The 23669-nt window shown below is 36.5% G+C and overlaps 1 protein-coding gene across 1 annotated transcript in view; it reads left to right on the top strand.

Moving 5' to 3' along the window:
* Nucleotides 1-3310: 3310 nt before the first annotated feature.
* LOC131989445 (phospholipid-transporting ATPase ABCA1-like) overlaps nt 3311-23669 on the top strand; it is a 218859-nt gene continuing 198500 nt past the window's right edge. Inside the window, exons 1-4 of the mRNA XM_059354665.1 lie at nt 3311-3595; nt 10869-10905; nt 11030-11111; nt 17455-17538. The gene's annotated coding sequence lies outside the window, so the exon portion shown is untranslated. The remainder of the gene's footprint in view (nt 3596-10868; nt 10906-11029; nt 11112-17454; nt 17539-23669) is intronic.

Raw genomic sequence — 23669 nt, 5'->3', positions numbered from 1 at the left:
TTTATTTTCGAGTTTATAAAAGATTAAAAACATTTGATAAACATACCTTTGTTTATTCCCTTTATCAGACAAAGGAGCATATGCTTATGTTTGAAAGATCTACACATCTGGAGCCCCAGAGGAGGCTCTGTCTGGCAACCTGTTTCATTCCACAACCCATGTGACTGGAGATATCCTTGTTACTGACAGTTAAGGGCGATATCCCTGCACCCCTCCTCCAACACTTCTCCAGTCTTGCCATCTTCTAATCCATGACTGATGTATTTGATTTTATCTTTAATGTAACTGAATGTTAAAGTTGTATTCTCTCCTTTGTAAAAATCAATGTAATCTGGTATGTTATCAATGGCACATAGCTTTTAAAATCACACAATTTTGATGTCAGTTTTGTGCTAAACATTTTTGGGAGCTTTATTTGATTCAAGAGCATGTGATCTTTTGTAAGTTTAACACTCATTTCAGTAAAGCTTTATATTAAGGTCCTTGTAATAACCATTAATTAACAAGTAATAAGGCCCTTGTAAGTCCTTACAAAATGCTTATTAACATTATTGTGTGCTTATAAGCTTGTATAAGTGTTAATAATGGCATTACAAACACCCATGACCCACCCATTATGTCTTTGCCATGCCTTTATTAATCTTATTTTGTTTGCTTATTGATATTAAAATATACTTTATTGCTCATCTATTATAAGTTAACTATACTTTTTGCAACTACCGGATCTAAAGCGAGAACAATGCCTTATTACTTGTTAATTAATGGTCATTATTAAGGACCTTATTATAAAGCGTTAGCCTCATTTCCACTACTTTCCAGCCTTGCATGATGACAGTACATCCAATTACACAGGAAAGATCTGTTGAACAGTTTAGCACAGGAAGGGAAATGGAGTAGAGACACTGTGGATGTGCTGATAAGGACAAGTGTCCATTTGTGAGCTGTCTGGTCCAGGAGATGGTATTGAAGAAGTGATGACTCCCATCCGTGTCCACACATGTGGTGAGCAGCTGTGTATATGTGTGTTCACGTAGGGTGTGTGTGAGGATGTGACTCTGCATGTATGTATATGTGAGTGAGGGCGAGCGGTCAGAGAAACCTGCAAGCCATGTGAACAAATAGTATATGCGCAGCTCAGAAGATTGAAAAAACGGCACATTTTTCATATCTGGCCCCCTGGTGAAAAATCAATGGCCGAACGCTTGGCAGAATTCCAAATAAAAGGTGAATCAATGTCATCTCCAGCTTTGTGTATTGGGACAATTTGACAGGCTTGGCACATAAAAGAAAATACCTCTCTTGCTTTTTTTTAGTCAAGATAACATTGATTTAAGATAGATGGGGGATTCTGTCGATTGCCACTTTGGGGCCTAAAGTGTTTGAGACTTTAGGCTGTGGAAGTAGCCCACTCCAGATATTAAAGCTTGGTCTCTACATACTTAATTGCCCTGATAAAAAAGGAAAGTCACAGGACTTAGTGACACTTATATTTTTTCTATCAGGCATAACAATAAATGATAGGTATCATCTTAACTCTTTATCAGGCAAAGAACTCTATTTGGTAACTTCAGGTAATATTAAGAAAAAATGTGCTAATTTACTAGATTAAAGTGGCGAATCTACAAGAAAAAAAGTTGCAAATGTAAGAGATTTAAAGTGGCAAATTTGCACGAAGAAAATTGCAGATTTACGAGAAAAAAGTGAAAAAACAATTTTTTTCTCGCAGATTCACCACTTTAAATCTCATAAATCTGCACATTTTTCTCGTAGATTTGCCACTTTTATCTCGTAAACTTTTTTCTCAAAATATTATTTTCACATGTTTTTTTTTTTTACATATTCTGGCTGTATGTAATATCCTCAATATTCTCTAGGGTTGAAATTTTGAATTTGCAAGTATTTCAATGAGTGTCCTATTAAGGGTTAAAGGTCGTACACACCAATGGGAAACAGACACAGATAAGCTGTAAGACCTTAAAACCTAATTTCCTAATGAGCTTTTATCATGAGCGATGAGTTTCTACATGAAAACAAAAATTTGTGCAAAACAGTTTTTGTATTTTTGTTTAGGCTGACCCTTTATCAATAGTTTAACAGGAGGCGGGACTCAGGTAAAGGTGGTGTCACTCATGTCTGTCAACCGAAAAAGATCTAGGAGCATTTGATTGTTAAACTTTTAATAAATAATAAAGATGCATTTGTCTCCAACTCAAACACTAATTATTTCACCTTCACCTCTGTATTGGCTCTATAAGAAAAAAGAAGAGGACATAACACAGTCCCAGGGTATTAAAACACAGCCCAGTATTACTTATAGAGGTAGACTCTGTAACTCCAGAGCCTCTTCAGGCCATCTGCATTGGCTCCCTGTGGCTGTGACAAAAAAAGAAGATACAAAGTGAAAAGGTTATTTCTTAATTTTAAAAAGCATTAAAAAATGCTTTAACCTTTTAGTCAACTCAAATGTTATATCTTCGGTGTCCAGCCTCTTATTTGCACTTGGGTCCTCGCTGCATTCTTACAAAATAATAATAATAAATGCTCATTATTACCTATTTGTCATTTTGGTATGCTAATTTAGAATGTGGGCTGTTTCATCATCACTGTAGGGCTCAAAATACGTTTTGTGACTCCATTCCAATTGTTTTTCTCTTTTGCCAACAATGGCTCTTTTGATAGTAAAGGTTCCTGACCCCTGCTTATATGGATAAAGCAGAAAACAAATTGAGGGAGAAAAGAAAAAAAAAGTAGTTAGAAGATGCACAGTTTCAGACACAAGTTTTATGAATACATATATACATTTAATAATATTAATATTATATACAATGTGGCATTTGTTGATTCTTTATTATTAAATTAAAAACAACACCATTAGCAGCTTATTATAAAAATAATAAAGTAGGGTTTTTTCCCTGCTCATACATTTTGGAAATGTGGCAAATATGTAACTTTTTTTAATAATTTAATTCATTATTTGTGAAGTTCATATTATACAAACAACATAAAACATGGAACAAGGCAGACATTTTAAACAGTTACAAAATATTCAGTGCCAGGGGTTTATGCTGGTTTAGCCAAGATTGATAAAGAATGTAAAAAAAAAAAAATCTGTAAAAGAAATAAAAGTAGTGCTAAATATGTGACGTCAGGCCCTCGTGCGTTTGATGGTACAAGAAAGTGTTGCATTGTGGGATGTATTTGCAGCCTAAATGATGCTAGTACCTGTCAAACATTACTGCTCGAGTTTGTCAGCTCCAAAAGTAGCAAGTGAAAAAAGTTTCACCAACAGAAGTGATGTTAGTAAACTGCGGAGGAAATAACTAAAATGAACTCGCCGCTTCTTAAAGGGGAGGGAAACGATGGAACAACGTCTGTCCCGTCGACGAAAAATGAACGAGATGAAAAAGTAACGTGCAGAGACATGTCTTTGGTCCCAAAAGCTACCGTATTTGTATATAGTTCCGTGACATAAAAACAACAACATAATGAACTCAGTGATAAATGTCGGAAGAGCTCGTCTACTCTGAATGACAAATTCACACTTGAAAGTCAAACAAGACTAGACGCTCCGAAAACACCTGGACGAGACAGGCAGGTGAGCTTTACGCTTCATATCGTCATCCTGTTAAAATAATTGACACATTTTTTCAAGTTTCAAGTTCAAACACAAAAAACTTACACTAACATATGACATTTATTGATCATTTCACTCAAAAAGGATGAAACAAAGGATGGCCATTGGCATAATAACACTGCACTGTAACAGATTGCTGTAAGAAAACAGCCAAATTGCCACAGTTACATACTTTTTTCCATTAAAAAGGTATTATACTGTAGAAAACAATGCATTCTGGGCAATAATTGTAGGTAGCTTGCTATTTCCCATAAAATATATGATATATAGATATTTTCTAAGTCTCTTCTTGTCCACATTTTTAATGGCTGTATTTTATTTTACTAACTCATTCAGTATGGTTTATTAAAATGACTGAGGTTACAGTGAAGACAGCGCTTAATTCGTAGTAATTGGCTTTCAGACAGTAATATGCTCTATTTACAAAAAATGACTGCATTGTATACTGCAACAATATTTCAACTAACTTCAGCACTATACTGTGTTTTAGTCTACTGTAAACATCAATGAAATGCAGGATTTTACTGTAATTCACTATGTGGTTTTTAAAGTAGATAACAGTAAGGGAACTGTAGAATGCTGGCAACCCTGCTGCCAGTATTTTACTGTTAATTTACAAGACAATTGTTTACAGTGTGTGTATAAATGATGTAACTTAGGAGAAATAAATTACTTTGGCAATTTTTTTAACATGCCTTTGTGACTTAAGCAAGATATGGTAACACTTTATTTTGAAGGTGTCTTCATAAGAGTCACACAAGCCTGTCAGTAACATGACATGACAAGTAACTAGCAGCAATATTACGCTCGATACAATTTTCTGGGCTGCATTATTTTTCAATAAGTTATTTTAATTGATAAGTGTGATCTACAGTTTGTCAGAAAAAGCATTGCACAATTTCTCAGAAATAATTGTTTTTAATATTTTATTTTGTCTGATCAACGGTCCATAATCAAAACATATTCAGTTCATCATACAAGATTAAAAGAAAACAGAAAATATTCACATTTGAGAAGCTGTAATTAAGTGAATTTTTTGGATTTTTGCTTTAACCAACAACTTAAAATGTTGGTCAACAACAGTAATTGTTTTTGTTTTTGCTGATTAGTTTCCTGGCGATCGATTAATTGGTCAACTTATACTAATACTAATACTGTTAATCGACTGTATTAGCAGAGTTTGAATGGTGGTTCAGTGGCTTAAAAGTTGGTTTCATTAGGTGGTTGCTGTCTATTTGGTGTATATATATATTTAGATAAATCACACATCATCCTTAGACATTATTTTGCATTCCCCTCATGCATTACTCTGTATCTTGTGCTCACTCCCAGCTTCCTGTGTCACTTTTGCTCCCTCATAAATACATTTCATCCTGTCCCATCACATCCTTGTTTTACGACAGAAGGGATAAGCAGGAAAACCATCATCCCCCTTTAATGCCTGACAGTATCACAACACTTACTCACCCGGGAGAACAAACGGGCCCCTCACGCCACGGGCAAACAGGTTACGTGACATTCACGAGGATCCTCTGTGAGTTAATTTGGAGGGTAATTTTCAGAGCACAGGCCACAGGAGAAGGAGCATGCTATCCGGGAAAGTGGTAATGGCCGCCCAGGGAATTATTGTGTGTTACTGCAGGTCACCAGATGAAGTGTGCTACTGTATACATAACCAGCAAGACTACTGCAGGTTGATGTACTTCACCTGTTACTTAATTCCCAGTATGTTCTCAGTGGTCTGAAAGCTCTTAGGTCAATTCTGCTGTCGTCTTGTTTACAGTCAGTCTGGACATGAGTTGAGATGTTGCAGCGTGTTAACCTTTAAAAAACTGCATTGGTTCTTAACCCTTAATAGGACTCATTGAAATACTTGCAAATTCCAAATTTCAACCCTAGAGAATATTGGAGGTTAATACATACAGCCAGAATGTGGACTGTGGAATGTGTAGAGGGGGGTAATATTTTGAGAAAAAAGTTTACGAGATTAAAGTTGCAAATCTACGAGAAAAAAATGCACAGATTTATGAGATTTCAAGTGGTGAATCTGCAAGAAAAAAGTTGCTTTTCCCCCCACTTTTTTCTCGTAAATCTGTGACTTTTTTCGCACAGGTTTGCCACTTTAAATCTCTTAAATCTGCAACTTTTTTTCTTGTAGATTTGCCATTTTAATCTAGTAAATTTGCAACTTTTTTCTCGAAATATTACCATTTTGGATATCCACTGAAGTTACCAAATATGGTTCTTCGCCTGACAAAGGATTAAAGAGTGATTTTACCTTATATTTTGTAATTGTATTTGTATATTTGGACCACATGGTTAAATATAATTTACCTCATCTCCCAGACTCTATATACTCTACATTTTGCATTAGCAAAAGTAACAACTGTTTGTATTAAGTTAAACTGTTTCTTGATATATTTTTTTATTACATCTTACATCTAACTAGCAGCAATATTACGCTTGATACAATTTTCTGGGCTGCATTATTTTTCAATAAGTTATTGTCAGAAAAAAAAAGCACAATTTCTCAGAAATAATTGTTTTTAATATTTTATTTTGTCTAGATTAAAAGAAAACAGAAAATATTCACATTTGAGAAGCTGTAATTAAGTGAATTTTTTGATTTTTTTGCTTTAACCAACAACTTAAAATTTTGGTCAACAACAGTAATTGTTTTTGTTTTTGCTGATTAGTTTCCTGGCGATCAACTTATACTAATACGAATACTGTTAATCGACTGTATTAGCAGACTCTATATACTCGACATTTTGCATTAGCAAAAGTAACAACTGTTTGTATTAAGTTAAACTGTTTCTTGATATATTTTTTAATTACCTCTTCTTTTTAGACCATTTTTTTTCTCAAACCACTTCATATAAAAAGCCAGTTAATATTTAAAAGTTGTTTTCAAGTTATGTAATTTACTTAATTATCTTTTCAAGGACAAACTTGCATTACTTAAACATTAATAATATACTCTTAATATTTTCTTTAAAACATAGTAGTTAGTAGATCAGATTTGAAGTGGGGTTGTATAAGGTAGCTGGTCAGCAGCCCCCAGTTTGGACAAGCAGACAGCACAGAGGCCAAGCAAAAAAATCTCTTTGAGCCACCTCCAAACAAAATTCATCAGTTTAAGTGTACGCTATATTTAGAATATTTTCACCATGTTTGACTTTGGTGTTTTTAAGCGGTAGTTAGACTTCCCTAAAGTCACACAATGACACAAACAAGGTCAAGTAAAAATTACTGTTTTTGTCAATGGAGTGTGGAGGTTTTGAAGAGAGCATATATATGCATTTCTGATTGAAAAAGGCTGTCTGCCCGTGTCCGCAAGTATACATTGTTTAGCATCCTTGGCGTTACTCCTGCTTGCCAGTGGCGGTTCTAGACCAGATTAACTGTGGGGGCCAAGCGGGGGCCAGTGTTTAATCAGAGGGGCACATTAAAAAAACAGCAAAGATGATATTTAAGCATTCAAAACCTTTATTTTAGCTTATGTAAAAATGATATAAGACATTTTATTATATTTGGAAGATACAAATACATTGATTGAAACAATGAGACTTACCAACAATAACAACTATTTTTGTAAGACAATTACATTTCTCATTTTCATGCACAATTACTTTTATTATTTTGAAAGCGCAGTACAGTGAGAATAATCCTTTTTATATATATATATATATATATATATATACACAAGCTTTTATTGCACAATTAAACTATTATACAATGTACACATTCTGGTTTCCTTTTGTGTACAATGAGATATTGTTTGAACAAAAAATAGGTAAGAATTGTTCCACCTCTAATCGTTATAAATTGATCATTTTATTATTAATTTGACACAGGGGCCACAGCAGGGGCCAAGGGCTTCTTCACAGGGGCAGTGGCCCCTGGAGGCCCCTGTGAAGAACCGCCACTGCTGCCTGCATCTCCAAACTGCCCATTCAGTCCCTTTATATCGATTGGTCTGTTAACAGAACATTAAGCTGCAACTTTTCTGTTTATCAGTAATTTGTTTAAGCTATTTTTTCAAGCAAAGATTCCTTACATTCAGCATCTCAGTTGTGAGGATTAATGCTTTTCTTTGACTTTGGACTATTTATCAAATAAAGGAAGACATTTTAATATGTCTTCTAGGGCTTTGGGAAATTATATCGCACATAATCTACTATTGTCTGACATTTGAATCATAAATACATTGAGAAAATCATAGAGTAAATAACAATCGGCAGATTAATCATAATGGCAACCCCACTTAGAAATGAATGTAGGTACAGAATACAGAATCATGTGTGCCACAGTTAATATGCTACTCAAAGTGTATCAGTAGTAATGGAAGCTTGCAGTGTAATAGATTATTCTGTAGTCATTTCATTTTACTTAATATATTTGAGAAAATTTATTAAATATAAATGCATCCTTGATTTTGAGGCAGTTGTTTAAGTAACTTTAATATAAAAATGTTTGAGATAGAATCACATTAAACATAATCTTTATGTGTATGTAATTCTAAATCAAGAATTTTGAATCAATCCAACACAATAGAATTAGTCCGTTTTTAATTGACAGGCATTTCCTGTTATGTTGTTATTAACTCAACTTGTAAAGTAATTAGATTTAATTAATAATATTGCGTGAAATCTGTTGCCTCAATTTTATTGAGCAGCTATTGTTTATCTCTTTTTACAGTGTATCAGTAGTAACGGGAGCTTGTTGTCGAAGCATACAAAGGTCATTTTTGGAGGGTCAGCGATACAAATTTTGTGTTGCAAGGTTGTGACAACCATAATGGCACTGTAATTATGCTCTCACACACCTCTAGATGAATGATAAAAATGCGGCGATAAAGGTAAAATAGTTCTGTCGCTGAGCCAGATGGCATCCAGTGATGATGTCTGGCTTGCAGTCAAGGTGGACAGCAGACGAGCCAGTATTCTGACAAGCCAATAGATTCCATACCATTGCCCCCATCCATCCCACCTCTATGGCCAATCAACAAAGATAATCTTTTGAATTAAGAGGAAAAATCCAGGGTGAACACTTTGATGAGATAAGTACCCTTTGTCAGTGCAGGCAATGGTATTTTAATTAAATATATGAACACATGGTCCTGCCCCAGATGCTCAAGTCTAAACAAAGATAGCATCATCTAATCAAAGCCAGGCCCAGAGTGTTTCAAGGGCAGAATTATTTTCTATTAGGGCCCCTCTCCTCGGGGATTGAGCCAATTTTCTTTATTATGATAGAATCAGCATATTGTAGATTGACTCTGGTGATAGTGTCACGGCAGGGAAGGTGCGCTGGTCCCAGATGCACCACCAGCATCTTAAAACCTTCACTTTCTTTTTTCTTTACATTTCCAAACTGCAGATATTTTCCCTTTTTATTATTATTTGGGTTGAACGCAAAGAAGACGGAAGTATACAGCTGCTTGATGTTAGTTCACAGGATCACTGTGTGTGGTTCTAATGAGCTCACTGATCCATTAATCTCTTGACCTTGCTTGATTATAATCAGTGTTCTTTCAAAAATATGCTATTGAGACCCCGATAAGGCTTTCTATTGTGAAAGGCCTGTGTTTCGACGGCATGGAAACATTTAGAGCGTGAAAAAACAAAAACAAAAATCTCTATATGCAGCCCCTGCAAGATAATAAAAATATATTCCTCTGGATTCTCTGTGGATACTGTTGATTGGACACTGCTGTGATCCAGCAATTTAATGAGATCTCCTAAAGGGATGCTCTCACTAATGTGTACACATCTGCTTTCATCACAGGGGCCGGATATGGCTGGATGCTAATATCAACACCGGGTTATATCACGGATGCTAGCACGTAGCGGTACACAGTTAGATATAAATGATGAAGTTGTAAAGTGCCATGTTTTCTAATTGGGTCGCTGAGCAGCAGTGTTGAGTCTGGGTTTACTGGAGAAGCAGAGATACTCTATGGAAAATAGAGGCAAACCAGTTAACATTTAAATCCATGTAGGAGTTTTATTTTTTATATATGTGGTATCACATTTTTATATTCAGGGAATAATTGTATTGAAATTAAATTGCATGTTATTACACGATGCAAACAAGCTCAGATTTCACTGTAACCACAGGAGAAGACATTTTGGTCTCAGTCTGCAATTGCATGCTGCACATGAGAGGGCTGTTTCTGAGAGTCTGAGGATTTGTGCAATGATTAAGTAGTTTGATTCGAGGCTTTGAACAAAGCATTCAAATCACTAATTGCCTGACTCTGCTTGTACATTCTTAATTGGCTTAATTTCAATCAATGGCTCTCTAAAACAACATGGTGAGTCAAATGTTATAAATTCCAAGCAGGTCTGTTTAGTGTGAATTTAAAATACAAATAGTACAATGAATGATGTAAAGTCAGAAATTCAAGCAAGAAAAATTAATTGTGTTTTTATTTTAGTTTGCAAGTATGGGTACCACATTTGAGAAAAGGTAGCATTTCTTTAAGCTGGTAAATTAGAGTAATGTTTTTCAATCAAATATATGCCAATCTGCAAATTATCGCATCCTTTTTGTGTTTCATATTTTTATTGATGTGTATACAAAAAAAACCATAGGGACATACCTACATCAGGGTACATTGGTGTCGACATTAAACATGTTGTACACATCCTTGGATTTAAATTGTATAATTTTAAGAACAAACAACGGTCACATAAAACGAAACTAAATAGACTATACAATATTTAGATATTTAGACACAGTCTGTATAAAATGAATAAACTGACCGCATAAACATAACAGATAAAATACATAAATAATAGTAAAAGAGAGAGGGGAAAGAGGAGATCGCATCCTTTTTAATTTACATTTCAATGTGTTAACTTTTTTTGAAATCCTTAAAGTTTAACCTTGAGTGTTATACATTCATGATGCAGTGAATCCAAATCAAGAGCGTCACAGATGAGCTGATGATTCTAGAGGTGCTATTCATTTTGATAATCCTGTACTGTAATTTTTGCATTGTAAAAGCTCTCACAGTGGCTGTGCAATGACGGGTGACTGAATGTGGTATATAAAGTGTGACGTCCATTGAAGATTTTATTCAGCTCTTTAAATTGAAATTTTGATTGAGATAAAGTTGTCATCAATGTACTGTAGCATGACCGATAGAAATCTGAATGTTGTTTATGAAGACAATGTGCAAATAAGTTTATTTTGAACTTTTTCAAATATTGTCGTTTTTTGGCAGGCCTGCACCACCCAGACCCCAGAATTGCTGCTTCCTGGTATGTATTAACCAATTTCACCACAACTGATGTCAACAGACATGTCCTTTTAGATTATTGCTGACAGCTTCCCAAGGCATATTATAGTGGTATACATTATTGAATGTGTTTCTCTTACCTTCAGGGCAGCAATTGATTTCCATTCATTTCTGTAACCCGTGAAAATCAACTTAGGACTTGCTTGACTTTGGCAATTCATCACTGAGGTAAACACAATGCCTTTTTTTCCTCTTCTTACAATTGTGTATTGCAGTGCTGACTGCAATACACAACAATGCAATGCATTGTTACTCTGAGTCTGACAAGAGATGACATGATGTTCACTGTGATCAGACAAACTCGCTCACGCAAACGCAAGGTCCCCAAATTCATTTTCATATAATGAGTGGAAGTCACTTATTGCCAGTAATTTATTTACTATTGTATTGGAGGATTTGTAAGAATAATGTATTTTTAGAAGGGGATCTTTAAATTTGAAGTTAATGATAGTTCAGATTGGAGTAATAATAAAAATGATTTTCTACTAATATGACTTATGCAGCACAAAAGAAATATGAACAAGAAGGGCACTTGGCCAGTAGTTTTTCTGTAATCCTGCAAACAAAGAAAAAAATCCTAACCTCCTCGGCGGAGGTAAACCAATACCTGTGAAGCTGCTACTCATAACGGGTCTAAAGGGCGCGAGTCAAATCCATTCATCATCTTTGAAAAGAAATACATTTACAGACGCTCAGTGGCAAAATCAAATGGGACCACGTCCGATAAAGACATTTTTTACAAGACAAAGGGCAGCAAACACAATCAGTTTATCTAAAATCTGTGGGACTTTTCTTTTGTATCAAAATGTCATGGGACTGGGAGTCAATAACTCACATTTAATGACTGAGGGAGAAGTTGTGGTTTCCTTTAATGAAGCAAGAAAACAGTTTATCTGGCTAGATTGACCTTAGGCAATTACTTTAAGCGCATTCCTCAATCAATAAAACACAAGTTCTGTTTCTGTGTGTGTGTGTGTGTGTGTGTGTGTGTGTGTGTGTGTGTGTGTGATGCAGTGATGTGTTTTTCAGCTTCTTTGGTTGATGTAACTACAGAGTTTATTGTGTTGCTTTTGTGCAGTGTTTGACCTTCATGTTTTGCCTCTCAATACTGTTGAAGTTTTTCATTTGATAAGCATTGCAAAACAGGTTTTAGTTGTCAGTGCCTGCCTCTGCCAGCACCTTAGTGGTATGAAGTGGTCCATTGGGATTGAGGGGATGAGGTTTCTGCTGTTAAGGTATTTGATATTTTAAGTGTTTTGTGTAATCACTCTGTCTGCTATGACCAGCACCTGTCAAAACTAAATGCCCACTGGCTGTTTTAAGAGAATACAGATAAAAGTCACTCCCTGCAAATAAGCTTTGTTCTGCTCTGGGCGTGCAGTGGCACAAGGGTAAAATAAGAAATCACATTGCAGATGAATATCTGCACGGTGGCCCTTTCTTCTGTATGCCTGGATGACCTTGTAAGATCTAAATTCCAGATACAGTCTAGAGAGGATGCTCCAAATTAAAGCTTTGCACAGGAAATTGAACTGTCACACAGATTGAGAGGGAGAAAAAGCCGGTTTGTAATATAGTAGATTTTTATGCTGAGGGTCTGCTTGTGCAAATGTCAGACTTAATGGCAGTTATTCCTAATGAAATACTTCATTCGGAGGGGAGGCTATACATTTTTGTAACTTGCAAGCCGTTAGCAGGCTGATTCATTGTTGGGTTCTGCAGATGTATACTATTTATATATGAAATATATACATAAACAGGATAACTCAAAATACAGTGACTTGAATGCTGATTTGAATAATACATGGTTAAGAATATGTTGTGGAAATGTCACAGCACTACAGAGACAATGTAGAAGTATATGCATAAAGCAACAAAATGAAATATCGGGGTGGCATGACAGATGTATTTTCTGTTCATAGGAATGTTCACAGGATTTTTGCAATTATGGTATAACATAGTCTACTTAACTGTTCCTAACTTAACTACAGTGTTCCAGTCCTTCATGTTCTGCTATATCATTAGATACATTGTTATCAAGATATGAAAGGACCTGTATTAGAATAGAAGATTTAGGACCCAGATTGCCCAATTTTTAGGAAAATACTATGATGCATTTTTCTTAAAGACTACACAGTCTAAGTTTAGTCTATGTTTTTAAGTTTTCAATCCATCATACCAAATACATGTTTACTTTAATCATTACAGCTGTTTACACAGGTTGCATTTCTGCTTTTGGTTCACTTGCGCCATACACACTTAAGTTGACTGACTGTTGCCTTCTGTTTTACACGCATTACTACTTTTGTATTCGTGTGATTCTGCCAACACATGGGTGACTTACTGTCTCTGAACTTATCCTTTGTAAATGCAGACAAAGTACTGAATTCACTGCTGCTCGTCTGCTAATGTGCAGATTTCTTTCTGCCAGCTGTGCAGACATTGTGTAACTCCTCTTGAATAACAAACATATTACAAGATTAATACAATTTTTAAAGCTTCTTTTAATTTTGGGAAGATACAAGCTGTTTTATTTGCCTTTTTCTTGAGATAATGATGTAATGCTGTCCTGTGTGGTTTTGAATGGATTTTGTATTATGACAAACGGCTATATTCAGGCTAAAATTGTTTGATTGTAAAAAAAAGTGCAATACAGTGAAATGATTCTCATTTATAGGTCCAGATACAGAGCTTTTTTGCTGCTTAACCCTTTGATGCACAACATGGTCTAAAGTGACCCCACAGAGTTTTAATGTTCTATATCTTTGCAATAAATTATTTTATCATTCAGTATTCCAGGTTTTCCTCAATAAGTTTGTTTTTGATCATCATACATCCTCATTTTTATGTTTTCCTTTATTATTTTTTAAATAAAATCCCTTTTTATGTCACTACCCTTCTTATGCACAACATGGGTCAAAAATGACCCATATCCATTTTTTAGCTAAGTAGCTTGTTACGCTAACTTCTTGGCTAAGTATTTAAGTAGCTTGTTAAGCTAACTACTTCGCTAACTTCTTGGCTAACTAGTTAGCTAACTCGTTTTTTAACTAACTAGTTAGCTAACTAGTTAGCTTAGTAAGCTACTTAGCCAAGTAGTTAGCTTAGTAGTTAGCTTAGTTAGCTTAGTAAGCTACTTAGCCAAGTAGTTAGCTATGTAATAATACAAACACTTTTTTTCTTCATAAAGTATGAGAGGCAAAATGGAAATAATGATCTGTTGTTATCAAAAAACAAGATATTCAAAGAATACTTGGAATATTCAATCATAAAATAAGTTGATATCAAAAGATAGAGCACAGAAACACACAGCAGCATTAAATAACATGGGGAATGAATGCGATCATCTTTGACCCATATTGTGCATTAGAAGGGGTGTCAATATGTTGTGCATCAAAGGGTTAAGTGGTACATTTGCTACTCAGACTTTTACCCTCAGCCTTTTCCTTATATTTTCATTCAGGCTATTGCATTGAACAAACATACCCTTTTTCATCAGCTCCCTAGGCTTGTCAGGTCACACTGCTCCCGTTTGACAGTGCCAATGTTCAAAACCGAGCATGTACACCGGTAGTGACACCTTTCACTACATTTTTGTATTTTCACATATTGAAATCAAAAGCTCAAGCCACTTGTCAGGATCCAGAGTGGCTGAATCAAATAAGCAGCTGGTTGCCACAATATTTCTCCAATTTTTGCTGAAGTGCATTGATAATAGTGCTGGCTGCATACCAAACAATTGAGATATGATGTCTTTCTCATAATGTATCTTGGGGCTTCGCTTTCCTTTACACATCTCCTTTGGAAGCATACTCAATATTTTGATATTGACAAGTGAACTTTTGCACTGCAAAAAAAGAAAAGTTGGGTGAACTCAAAATTTCAAGGCAACAAACTTAGATAAAATTTTAAGTTGGACAATTAAACTAAATATTTCAAGTTTTGTTTTTGAGTTTGCTCAACTCTGAATTCAGATTTTTGTCAACTCAACTGTAAGTTGTACTACATTGTAATAACTTATAATCCTAACTTCTGCAATGTGCTGAATTGGAACGATTGTAACGCCGCTATGACATGTCAGCTAAGGTTGTGACCACAATTTTGAGTTAGCATTGATACGCTAATGGCTACTCTTGTAACTGTAACAAGCAGCGCCGCTAGCATCAGTTAGCCGCTAGCTTTTGCTAATGACCGAATTTCACCGCTTTCCCGCATTTCACAACAAAGAAATAAGAGTTAGCAGAACTATTGTCCCTTGTTGTGAACCCCAACTTAAAGATATAAGTAACAACAACTCACAAACTTGTTTTTGAGCAGACAACTGGCTTCCTTTGTTGTGCTAACTTACATTATTGTCAAATAATAACTTACATAAGTTGTCAAATTACAAAAAGAATAACAAAGATACAAAAAATATCATTTTTGCACGGTCCATTTGTTTGAGACAACCTGCTGGTTGACTCTGTCATCAACACATGAACTAGTGTTAATCAGTCAGTGTTCTACATGATCCATGATCCTACAATACACAGCCCTTCCCTACAACACACTGCCATGACCTTACATTCTCTCTTGAGATATGACTTTAAGGCAAAATCCCCTTTCTTCCATCTAACTTAAAGTAATGACCCCAAAGCTTACCAAGACCCATTTCAATTCAGAACTGCAGCTATTCATTTATAACTGATAGCATGGACAGTTGTGGTATTCTCGTGCCCTGGAGAGGCTAACCAAGACAAGTCTCCCAAGCCTTTGACAATACACCATTTCAAGTAGATCATACATGAGTGAGCCAAATGGCCTTGTCTTGGGAGCAATTTAAGGCAACAAATGGCCTTCTGGGTAGAAAGTCGACTTAAGCATTTCCAGGTGTTATCATATCTTAGAGGAAAAAACAACTCTTTTTCTGGCACCTCTTTTTAAAATTATCCAAAATGTACAAATCAAAATATTATAGTTGCCATTTTAAGATTTTTTTAAACTTTTCTGTAGTATACAGAGGGGATAAACTATATAATAATTACATGTGATGTGCAAATTCTTTAGTGATAAATTGTTGTTTTTTTAAATGTAATGGAACGGCAAGTTTATATATAGAATACCTACATAAAATGTTTCCTTTTTTATGATCCTTACTGGTAGGACATGTCCTTCATCATTCTGGGAACAAATTGAATATACCACTCTGAACCTTTATAAATGTCCTATACATTTTATGCTGCAACAATACTGGCAGTGTCCTTTATGTGAGTGATGACTGAAATTAGTATCTAACTAAATCTGCAATAAGCTCCTGTATTAGGATAAAGCTCCCATAGGACAAATGATGTGCCTGCATTAAATTAAGTGAGCCTTCTGATGCCATCATATCACCCAGAGCATCTGTGTCTGTGTTTCCATAATTATGCATGTCCCACTAAGAGCTTTAAAGGCAATCTATGCCACTGCTTATTTAGTATTCCTGCACAAATAGTGTCAATTAAGTGCGGTTCCCAACAGGCCACCTAGACGGTAAGTGGATTGATTAAATTGTACATTTGAATGCATTTTTTGATTGTTTCTTTGACGCACAGGCAATGAAATTATAGGCTAATTTAGTCCTTTGACATCTCTACTGGCAGATGGATGCCTTCTAAAGGGTGGGGAGAAAAAAAAACAATGTTTTTTTTCTATTTAATACTGTTTACTTTTAGTGTCACCACCTTGATATTTGGAGTAGATCAGACATGGCAATTCCTTTCTATCTAGCAATAAACATGAATGCCAAATGCCCTTACAGTATATTGTGCTGCACCATATTGTATTATAACTCCACCAACCGTGAGCTTTATTTGTGTAGAAGCTGTGGTGATGATTGAAGTGAAATAATACAGATAAACATGCTCTCAGTTGCTGTCTTTGTAAAATTCTAATGTTGTCACTGGTGGTAGCTTTATTGTTCAGTCAGACAAGTCTACAGCTATTACTAGGCAATGTTAAAACAATTGAAAATGATTTCTGTGCTCATAATTGTCTATCTTGGGTGTTAATGTCAGATTGGGTGTTACATTTTTACTTAACCAAACAAAAACCTGGAATTGAGGCTTTAAGTCAGTTGACATTTTCAAAGTTTTACTCTTTTGCTTGGGGAAACTTTCAACTAAAGGTGTCCGTCATCCAGTATCACGTAATAAATAATTAATCGCTATGATGTTCTGGGTAATTTGTCTGTGAGTTCAGGGTGGCACCGCACAGACATTAAAGGCAAGCATCCAGCTATAATAAGTACAACTTCATTGGATTCTAATTTGTCATTCCTCCACCAAATGCGACCATTAGAGGAAATGGATAGCTATTTAATTGTCTTGCTGTGGCTATACTTCAACGCTTTCAATGACAGTAGTGTCCAAAGCCTTGCTGAATTACCTCCTTTGCTTTATTTTGATTTGACACCCACATTAAGTTCTTCACCTTCTCGTACCTCTCTTTCTTGGCTCATATCTCTCCCCCTCTTCCTGCTTTTCTCTCCCAGGATTATACAAAGGTATGAATCACGTGTGAGGATTACTGCTCTCCTTCAGGGACACTTCTCTTTGGCCAGCTCAAAGGATTTAAGGTGAGCTGGGCCATGTGCGCATACTGAAGCACAAGGGTTTTGATAGACAGTGGGCTGATCATCAAAGAGAACAGAGACGGTTAACCTTATTTTGTAGGCAGCACTTCATATAGTTTAAAGCAGTTTCCTTGGGTGTCAGATGATCTTTAAACATTTTGTTTTATATTTATTTAGTCATACAGCTAATGCATCATTTATATGCAATATCGTGTCTCCATGGTGTCTGCCAGGAACTATGAATGCAATCATAAGCCAGCATGATCTTAATTATTAAAACTCCATATTCTTTATTAGCTTAATAATTCCAGTTCAGACCCTGGCACACTCCAACACATGAAACCGATGAACAGTTCATCAGACTGACCAATCCGGAAAAAGGAAACGGCGTTTAGCAGCATGATTAATGGGGTCAATATGCTGCTAACGGGGGATACTAAAACATGTCATTTTAATCACGGCAATGCTTGTGGGAGAGACGGGAGCAAATTATTTAATTACCATTTTCAAGCATCTTGCTGCACTGCGTAAAAAAAAAAAAAAAAGACATCCTCAAGCTCTGCAGCTCTCCCTATGTTAGGATGCCAGGGACGGAAGATGGTTGAGCTGTGTACTTCTCAAAAGGACAAATGTCTGTCATTCCACATGGCTGTTCCCCCAGAGAGTAGAGGCATAATGGCAGAGAGTGTACAGTGTTTTATTCTGGAAACAGCATGCCATCAGTGTCAAAGCTTGTGAACTTTGCATTTTTTATGGGCTGTCATGTTTTGTCAGCGAGTCTAGGGATGCTTCTTTCGCTATTCGTCTTTTGTCTGTGTTGACATGACTTTCTGCATCGGGCACTGATTAGGCAAGTGCATGGCTAATATAACTGCATTGGAAAAATGTTTTTGTTCACAGGCCGGCTGGCAGAAATGGCAGTCCAAGCACCAATGTATTTGTCACAAGTAATTAATTTTTCTCCCATAAAAACGCCCACTGGGATGATGGAAAAGGTGGGTTCATTAACCTTCCTCACCCAAGCTTCCTGTGGCACTTTACAATGTATTGGTTGCTAGTTCGTCCAATAGCCCGTGGCAGAAAATGTGCAGGAATGAAACACTTTTCTTCCAAGATGGCTGTTGTGCTCGGGGAATAAAAAGGATTTGCTTGGCAGCTCAGTCCAGAATTTTTAGGCGCTTTTGTGGCACTTTAACACTCTGTACGTCTTCCCTTGCCCAAGACACATCAGAAGACATCTTGGAACTCCCCCTCCCAACACTCCTCTGGTTTCTCCTCATCTTATACTCCCTCCACTTTTTTCCTGTCCCCTCCCCTCTGTCTCACTCAACATCAGCACTCTGTCTTCCCTTCATAGTGGTTGGGTGGGATTTTGAATCGCGAAAAGTGAAGTGAGAGACAGAATGAAATAAATAAATCTGAGTATCTCAGAGTGACCCAGAATACTGATAAGGGGAACTACAGTAGTGGGCAACTTTGCATTTATGCTCAGACAAGTTCTCCTCTTTCTGTGGCTCTCACTTCTCCCTACCTGTCCCATATTTATTGTCAGTCAAGGCACTTGCAGCCTGCTTACTCGAATGTGGTAAAAAATTCACAGATATTATCCACCGAGTGAATGAAGCTTGTTAAAAGGAAAGGGAGGAGCACCTGCATGCATGCAGGCCCTTCCATAGTGCAGGCATGTAAATCCTTGTTTGAGGAGCATCTTGACAGCTCAACTTGCTCTGTAGGGAAGGAAATTAACTTGTTTATGCATCAAGAGTAAATGGATTGATGTGTTGCAAGCTTTCTGTGGGCTGTGTAAGATGCTCTGGTTATTTCCTTGTAATGGTCTCATCCAGCAGTAAGCCTGTGGTGAAGAATAAGTAAATGTGTATTTATTCACTTCAGTATATTCCCACAATGTTTTTGTACTTCCATTAATAATGATGTAAGAGAACATACTGTAGCTTGCTAATCAGCTCCACGTACACAGGATCGCTCCAGGGAAATAATAAATTGTTGATGCTTGTGGACAGTGAATAGTGCATGCTCCCAGATTACAGATAAGTTCAGCCATGTTTCACTCTTCCCATGACTTGTTCTGTATGGAATTGTGAGGCCTCCTTTTGCATGAGCAATGAGCTCAACAAAAAGAAATGCTTATTTTACTTGTTATATGTAAGCCCAAGGCAGGATCAGAGATTATTGGATGTAATATTTTTTTTCCCTGAGGGACACACAAACCAACCAGCCAGACAGCTAGTGTCATTTATAACTAATGAACTGCAATACTTTTTCCAGTTGGTTGCAGCACATAGATGTATATTTTTTCATCCCTTCATAACTTAATGATTTGTTCCATGAATGTATTGAATTGTTCTGTAATGAATGCTTGATGAACAATCATGTCTTGAACTATGTATGAGTTCTGGAAAATTAAAAATACAAAAAAACTCAGTGTTGGAAGAAGTATTCAGATTTTTAATGAAGTAAATGTAGCAGTGCTACAGTGTCGAATCCAAATAAAAGACCTGCACTCAGAATCATTTAAGTAATAGAACACAAGTATTATCAACAAACTGCAACTGCATATATAGAAGTAAGAGGAGCAGAAAATAGTTGCATTTAATGTTGTAGCTAGTAGAGGTGGAGCCTGCCAAACTACTTGTTTGGCAGTTTAACATATAAAATATCTCATATTTTATTAAATGATTATGTGCATAAAATTTAACTGAGTCACAATTAGTCGGGCACCTCCAGACTAATTCGCAAATGTGTCTGGATTTGTCTGGGACTTCTCAGATCAGTGGGTGGAGACAGAAGGCCTCTGAATAGGCTTACAACCAATCAGAACAGTGTGAAGTGACCCCCAACCAATTGGAACAATGAAGTATTTGACATAGTGTTGAGTGACACATGCAATTTGGTTTTACAGCAGGACAAATATGACAGTTGGGTCACAAATGTTCTCAAATTTCAGGTAAAATGACGATGATTAAAATATGTGGGTCGAGAAAATGGCAACCTAGTAACAGAATCTTGATTCATATTTGATTAGCGCTGCCTAGTTTGAGTTGAGATGCTGAGCAAAACTAGGGTTAGGGTTATCTTACAGATACTACATTTTTGCCTAATGAAAATATTTAATATGCTTTTCTAACAGACAAGGCCAACTGTAAGCTTTAAACAGTTGGAATAGCCTATATGTTCACATTTTTAACCTCAGTCAGATGACATTACCTCAAATACAGCATCCTGCTCAGTTGCTCTTTATTGACCACTGAGCTACCTGTGGCTATTTTTTCATTTCACCTTATTAATTGCAAAATGACCTATTCTGTCATTTGACTTATTTGAATCACACGCAAAGGGAGGATAACACTTAAGAGTATAATAATATTAATAGTCATTCCATTTTTATTTCAAGAATTTGAAAATTTGGAAGTTGGATTTCATATATTTCATTAAGTCAGCATGTGTAATAGCCATTGTAATAGATTGCTTGGCCACCTCTGAAGCTGCAGTTTCTGCAGTAGTGTAGCCAATGCTTTTAAAGCGTCATGCTTAATTCGTTCTTGATTTGTTTCATCTATTGAAATTACAGAAAAACTCTGTATGAATGCATAATGGTGAGAGAAGCGACATCATGCTTCTGGTGCTATATTCAATAGATGACCTAATTTAAATTCACTATCTCAGTTTATTTAGTTCCATCTGAATAAATCGGTTTAAGTTTAATGACTATTCCAAACAGTGCTCTATGAATTTCTTATTACAGTGTTTCCAGGCTGTCTATATCTTTACATAACTAGGTATTAACTATGAAATTACAGTCAATTTCCACATCCCTCTAGAGACGCCTTTATAACAATGCTGCACCTGATGGCACAATAACTGAAGCAGATGGGTTGATCTTGGCTCTTGGACTTGGAAGACATATTTGAAGGTGGTGTATTAAGTCTCAGCGTGCTCCCTGCGGCTAAGGCTTGGCTCCGCTAACAGTCATTCATCTTCACAGTCATCACTCACATCATTCACAGTCATCCCACCACCCCCAAACCCCAAGGGTGTTGAGGGAGACTCGAAGAGAAATTCTGGAGCCTCCATGAGTGGCACCATTATCAGAGACCAGTAATGGATTACCTCAATGGTCAGCCTGTCACAGTCAATGTTTGCCCTGACATTTCATGTAAAGTTCCCTTCCCTTGGTGAAATATCATATTGCAGCAGCCAGGCAGTGGTTGTTTTGCCAAATTGGTTGTCACTGTGTTGGCGGTGTAATTCCCTCCTCCTTCTGCCTGTCAGTCCTTGTGTCTTGCCAGCTTGGCTACATGGGCCTTGAGTTTTTCCACTGGTAATGCTGAAAGGATAATAGTGTAGGCAAATAGAAAATGGATAATTGGGAAACACTTTTGGCTAAATAATTAAGAAACTGATAATTGGTATAAAGATGAAAAGACGTTTCAGTGCATGTTAAATTGCTTTTTGACAGGCTCTACACTCCCACACAGGTATTTGTAGTCGATTTAGGGTGATGATGTGCTGGGAATTATGCAAGGTCAACAAACTTAATATACCAATAAAAATGAATAGTTATTAGTAATTAATAGTCTTAACATAAAGTGAGGGGGATGCAAATCAGTCCTGGTCTTTGGACACCCACAGTCTAGTTGAGATGTCTAATCAGAAAAAAAAAGATCAGGCATTACTTGACTTGAACAATGCAGTGAGCAGCTTCCTGTTTGTATGTGAAGCAATTCATATATTTTGATTCTGAGTTAACATGCCACTTCACATCTCTGCATCATTGCAGTTTTCGAGATTGTACCATTTGAAACAACCATGTATTTACCTTTTTTTTGTAACAAAAAGTCTCCTCATGGATAGCATCATCTCCTTGAAAGCTATTGTGCTGTTCATGGTACAGAAAATCACCACAGGCAAAATGAGTTTGACATTGGTCCATGGTACAGGCAATGGAGGGTGACATATCCAATATCGAGAGAGTGGCAGGGCTAAATATTTTTGTCAGGCCAGCGGCTTTACTGTGAAGAGATGTGGATGAAGGGTTCATTTGGGTCTGGATTTCAACACAGCATTCTGGAAACTCAAACTCCAGGTAAATGCTTCTTTTTGGTCTGCCCTTGTTGGAGGCAATCACAGGGCACAGGAGGACAAATGTGGACACCCTTTAGATTCCAAAATACTGAGAGGCAATAGCATATGATTTGAATTGCTTTAGATAAGTATCCTACAATAAAAGCAGTGGGCATATAAAAATGTATATGCAGTTAGTCAGATAGCGAGCTAAATAGCGCTCCAGATTTCTCCAAATGGGTTCTCGGGGTACCAACAAGTCTCCCTCATTACAGATATGCCCACTTTATGCTAACCCAGCGGTTCCCAAACTTTTTTAGCCGTGCACCCCCTTCTATGTCCCAACTGGATTGACGCACCCCCAATCCCCCACACCTTCAAAAACAAAATGCAATAAGATTTTTTATAGCCATATTAAAGGTGGAGGATGATGACAGGCTCAGGATCAGAGGCAGAAAGCAGATCAGTTGGGAAAATGTGATAATATTTTGAGCTGCGTTGAACAAAAATTGCAGCAAATTTCAACGAGCGTGGAGTGAACACAACCCCGTCATCATAACACAGGTTGGAAAAATGACACTAGAACAAGATGATAACTTCTTCTACGCTTCATTATAAGATCAAAAACAACCAAAAATAGATGCAAAAATGACCAAAGATGACACAAAATTATCAAAATAGACACAAATTGACCAAAAATACATGTAAAAATTACCAAACAACCAAAAAATAGAGGCAAAAATGACCAAATTAGATGCAAAAATTAACAAAAAATTGAATAGCCTGTATTTATTAATTAATTAATAACACGTCTTTATTGTGTGGGGGAAAAAAATGTAATTGTGTAATTATCAGACCGCCATTACATTTTTCATCTCGCGCACCCCCTAGCAGCAGCTCACGCACCCCCAGGGGTCCACGCACCACACTTTGGGAATCCCTGTGCTAACCCAATGCAGTTTAGGGCAATAACCATATGACTTGAAAGCTGAGGCTCTTGTGAATTATATGAGCTCAATTGTATTTGTGTTAATTAGTCCTCATAGTCCTCA

This window comes from Centropristis striata, chromosome 17, assembly GCF_030273125.1.
Source record: "Centropristis striata isolate RG_2023a ecotype Rhode Island chromosome 17, C.striata_1.0, whole genome shotgun sequence".
NCBI classification, from domain to species: domain Eukaryota; kingdom Metazoa; phylum Chordata; class Actinopteri; order Perciformes; family Serranidae; genus Centropristis; species Centropristis striata.
Note: the sequence above shows the minus strand (reverse complement) of the source record. Positions and strands in the feature narration are given on the sequence as shown.